Source organism: Felis catus, chromosome A1, assembly GCF_018350175.1.
Source record: "Felis catus isolate Fca126 chromosome A1, F.catus_Fca126_mat1.0, whole genome shotgun sequence".
NCBI lineage: Eukaryota > Metazoa > Chordata > Mammalia > Carnivora > Felidae > Felis > Felis catus.
This window is the reverse complement of record NC_058368.1, coordinates 2,190,147-2,195,785: the sequence shown is the minus strand read 5'-3', so window position 1 is coordinate 2,195,785 and position 5,639 is coordinate 2,190,147.

Below are 5,639 nucleotides of genomic sequence, written 5' to 3'. Positions count from 1 at the left end.
CAGTATTATTAGTGGTAAAATGCTCAGGAAACCAGGAATATAAGGAACAAGGAAAAATGTCCACTCTTATCACTTCTATTTACGGTAATACTGGAGGTTCCTATCCCTTTCTGGAGGTCCTATCCTATTTGGTAAGGCAAGAAGAAAAATGAAAAGCAACAGAAAATAAGTAAACCTCTCCCTATTTGTGGATGACAATTCCTTAGAATATTCCAAGGAATCAGTAACAATGAAAAAAATTGCTATGATAAGATTAGCAAGGGCTCAGGATACAAGGTCAATAGAAACCATGAATTGTATTCCTATACACTAGTATCAAAGGCACAAAATAGTTAAAGGAAAACAAAAGTTTTCTACACTGAAAACTGCAAAACATTGCTGAGACAAGATTAAATAAATGGAGAGTTAACACATTGGGGGAGTGGAAGACTCAATATTTTCAACATGTCAGTTCTCCCCTAGATGTACTTACAGATTCAATACAACGCCAAATGGGATCGCAGCAGGCTTTTCATATTTTTAGGAAACTGAATAGCTGATTGTAAAATGTCTGTGGAAACATAAAGGACCTAGAGGAACCAAAACAACTTTGAAAAGGAAGACCAAAGCTGCAGAAGTTACATTTCAAAATTTACCCTGAAGCAAAAATAATGGAGACAGTGTGACATAGGCACAGCTACAAAACAAATGGATGGAACAGAACAGAGTCCAGAAATACACCCGCGCTCATATAGTCGATTTATTTTCAACAGAGATGCAGTACGAATTTAAGGCAGGGAGGTATTTTTGAACAGACAATACTGACCCAACAGAGGGAACAAAACAAAAGTGAACTTTGATTCCTACCGGATACCACACACCAAGCAACAGGAGAGAGAGAGAGCACTGAGTTAAATATTCAAGGAAAAACTAAAGCTTTTAGAGGAAAAAATAAAATCGTCATTATTTGGCCACAGGTAAAGATTTCTTAGAATACAAGAGGTGCCTGGCTGGCTCAGTCGGTAGAACATGTGATTCTTGATCTGGGGGTCATGAGTTCAAGCCCCACAAGAAACAACCAAAGCAATTACAACAACAACAAAAAATTGATAAATTAGACTTTGTTGAAATTGACAAATTCTTTTTTTTAAATATACTTTATTGTCAAATTGGTTTCCATACAACACCCAGTGCTCATCCCAACAGGCGCCCTCCTCAATGCCCATCACCCACTTTCCTCTCTCCCCTAATCCTCCATCCACCCTCAGTTTGTTCTCTATATTTAAGATCTCTTATGTTTTGCCTCCCTCCCTCTCTGTAACTTTTATTTTCAGTTTTTTTAATGTTTATTTTTGAGATGGAAAGACACCAAGCATGAGCAGGGGAGGGGTAGAGAGAGAGGGAGACACAGAATCTGAAGCAGGCTCCAGGCTCTAAGCTGTCAGCACAGAGCTGGATGCGGGACTCGAACCCACGAACCGCAAGATCAGGACCTCAGCTGAAGCCGGACGCTTAACTGACTGAGCCCCCCAGGTGCTCCCTGTTTGTAACTTTTTTTTTCCCCTTCCCCTCACCCATGGTCTTCTGTTAAGTTTCTCAAGATCTACATATGAGTGAAAACATATGGTATCTTTCTCTGACTTATTTCACTTAGCATAATACCCTCCAGTTCCATCCACGTTGCTGCAAGTGATATGATTTCATTCTTTCTCATTGCCAAGTAGTATTCCATTGTATGTATAAACCACATCTTAAAAACAATAAAAATAATAAAAATAATTAAAAAAATAACAAACCACATCTTCTTTATCCATTCATCAGTTGATGGACATTTAAGCTCTTTCCATAATTTGGCTATTGTTGAAAGTGCTTCTATAAACATTGGGGTACAAGTGTCCCTATGCATCAGCACTCCTATATCCCTTGGGTAAATTCCTAGCAGTGCTATTGCTGGGTCATAGGGTAGTTGTATTTTCAATTTTTTGAAGAACCTCCACATTGTTTTCCAGAGCGGCTGCACCACTTTGCATTCCCACCAACAGTGCAAGAGGGTTCCCGTTTCTCCACATCCTCGCCAGCATCTGTGGTCTTTGGATTCGTTCATTTTAGCCACTCTGACTGGTGTGAGGTGGTTTCTCAGTGTGGCTTTGATTTGTATTTCCCTGATGAGGAGTGATGTTGAGAATCATTTCATGTGTCAGTTGGCCATCTGGATGTCTTCTTTGGAAAAGTGTCTATTCATGTCTTCACTGGTTATTTGTTTTTCGGGTGTGGAGTTTGGTGAGTTCTTTATAGATTTTGGATACTAGCCCTTTATCCGATATGTCATTTGCAAATATCTTTTCCCATTCCGTCAGTTGCCTTTTAGTTTTGTTGATTATTTCCTTTGCAGTGCAGAAGCTTTTTATCTTGATGAAGTCCCAATAGTTCATTTTTGTTTTTAATTCCCTTGCCTTTGGAGATGTGAAAATTGACAAATTCTAACCAAAAACTGTTAAGAAAATGAATTTGACAAGGCTCGGACTGTGAAGAAATAGTCACAAAACAATTTCTGACAAAGGACTTGTATCCAGACACAACTATAATTCATTAATAAAAATGGAAACATATGCAAAAGACTTGAATAGTTACTTCAGAAAAGAAGCTGCACAGCCAAGATTTATGTTAAAATATGCTGAACTTTTGTTAGTCATCAGAGAAGTACAAATTAACAATACTCTCATACATTGCTGGTAGGAACGTAAACTGCTTTTAAATCACTTTGGGAAATATTCGACAACTTTTAAAACAAGTTTGTTAAGGAATAATTAGCATAGAATAAAATGCACATACATAAAATGTGCATTTTGATAAGATTTTACATCTATACAGCTATGAAAATCATCACCACAATCACGATAATAAAATAATCCACCACCCCAAAAGTTCCTTATGCCAGTTTGCAATCCCTTCCTCCTGCCCCTCCCTGCCTACCCATCTCTAAACCCAGGCAGCCACTGGTCCATCACTATGGCTTAGCTTGCATTTTCTAGAATTTCATACAAATGGAATGTATTTTATGGGGTCATGGGGCTTTTCTCAATCAGCATAATTATTTTGAGATTCACTCAGATCTGATTGTGTTTATCAGATCATTCGTGTACATTTGTACAACGATGTACAACAAATGTTTATCCATTCATCAGATGAAAGTGACTTGTTTCTACTTTTTTATTAAAGGTTGATAATGAACATTTAGGTCTTTCTATGGACACATGCTTTCATTAATCTTAAGTACCCAGCAGTAGAGTGGCTGAGTCATATGATAATTGTTATGTTTAACTTTTAAAGGAATTTCCAAGCTGTTTCCAAAGTGGTTGCACCATTTTATATTCTTATCAGTATATAAGTGTTCTAGGTACTCTGCATCCTTGATGACATTTGGTATTGTCAGTCTTTTAAATTTTATACATTCTAATGGATATGTAGTGGTATCTCATGGTGGTTTTAATTTGCATTTCCCAAATGACTAATAATACTGAGCATTTACTCATGCGTTTTTTTGCAGTCCATTTGTTTTCTTTGATGAAGCATCTGTCCAAATATTTTGTCCATTCAGAAAAATTATGTTCCTGTTACTGAATTTTAGGAATGATTTATATATTCTGGATATGAGTCCTTTATCAGGTATTCTTCCAGTCTTTGGCTTTTTTTTTTTTTTCATTCTTTTAGCAGAATGTCTTTCAAAGAACAGAATTTCTTCATTTTGATGAATTCTGATTCATCAGATTGGGGTTTTATAAAGCATGACTTCATACATTTTTAAGAAATCTTTGCCTAACCCAAGGTCACAAAGAGTTTCTCCCTATGTTTCCTATGGGAAGTTTTATACAAGTTTTAGGTTTTAGATTTAATCCATGATCCGTTTTGAGGTAATTTTTTTTTTAATTAAAAAAAATTTTTTTTTAGTGTTTGTTTTTGAGAGACAGAGACAGCATGAGCAGGGGAGGGGCAGAGAGAGAGAGACCCAGAATATGAAGCAGGCTCCAGGCTCTGAGCTGTCAGCACAGAGCCCGACGCGGGGCTTGAACTCACTACCCGTGAGATCATGACCTGAGTCGAAGTCGGACGCTCAACGAACTGAGCCACCCAGGTGTCCCTTAAAATTTTTTTTTAATGTTTTTATTTACTTTTGAGAGAAAGAGAGAGAGAACAAACGGGGGGAGGGGGCAGAGAGAGAAGGAGACACATAATCTGAAGCAGGCCCCAGGCTCTGAGCTGTCAGCACAGAGCCCATCGTGGGGCTCGAACCCACAAATGGTGAGATCACGACCTGAGCTGAAGTCAGATGCTTAACCGACGGAGCCAGCCAGGTGCCCCTGAAGTAATTTTTGTATATAGCATTAGACACAGACTGAGGTCATCTTTTGCATATGAATACTCATTTGTTCCAGCACCAGGTTTGAGAAAAGATTATCCTTTCTTCACTGCATTTCCTGTGTGTATCTGTTAAAAATTAATAAATTACATACGTGTGGCCTATTTATGAACTTTCCATTTTATTTGTCTGTCTTTATGTCAACACCACACTCTCTTAATTACTGAAGCTCTACATTAAGTCTTGAAATCAGGTAGTATTAAATCCTCCAACTTTCTGTATTTCAAAATTGTTTTTGCTATTGTAGGTCCTCTGAATTTTCATGAATTTTAGAATTAGCTAGTCAATTTCTACAAAATAAGAAAAAAACCTATTGGGACATAAAATGGGATTACATTGAAACTATAGATTACTTTTGGTAAAATTGCCATAGTTACCTTATGACTCTTCTGACTAATGTGCACAGAATATCTCCATTTCTTTAGGATTTCTTTGACTTTCCTTAAACACTTTATAGTTTTCACTGTACTGGTATTGTACAATTTTTTCAGACTTTTTCTAATTATTATTTTTAAGAAAACGTTTATTTTCGAGAGAGATAGAGTGCAAGCAGTGGAGGGGCAGAAAGAGAGGGAGACACAGAATCCGAAGCAGGCTCTAGGCTCTGGGCTGTCAGCAAAGAGCCCAACGCGGGGCTCAAACCCACAGACGGTGAGATCATGACCTGAGCCAAAGTCGGACGCTTAACTGACTGAGCCACCCAGGTGCCCCAACATTAAAACAAATTTTAATTACCCTAATTAAATTATAAATTACCCTCCATATAGGGATCCAAGGTATTAGGAGTAATACAAATGTTCTCAGACTTGTTAATTCTTTTAACCACTTTCCACCTCCGCCATCCAAATTCAGTGCTTAGCCGGATTATTTTAATAGCTACCAGGTTTTTCTATTCCTAGTCATTTCTTCCACTAACCCATTCTCCACAATGCTCCCCATTATTTAACGAATTAAGCATTTTTGATGGCTCCCCATTACTTACAGGATAAAAGCCAAACTTCTTTTTTTTTTTTTTAATTTTTTTTTTCAACGTTTATTTATTTTTGGGACAGAGAGAGACAGAGCATGAACGGGGGAGGGGCAGAGAGAGAGGGAGACACAGAATCGGAAACAGGCTCCAGGCTCTGAGCCATCAGCCCAGAGCCCGACGCGGGGCTCGAACTCACAGACCGCGAGATCGTGACCTGGCTGAAGTCGGACGCTTAACCGACTGCGCCACCCAGGCGCCCCAAAGCCAAACTTC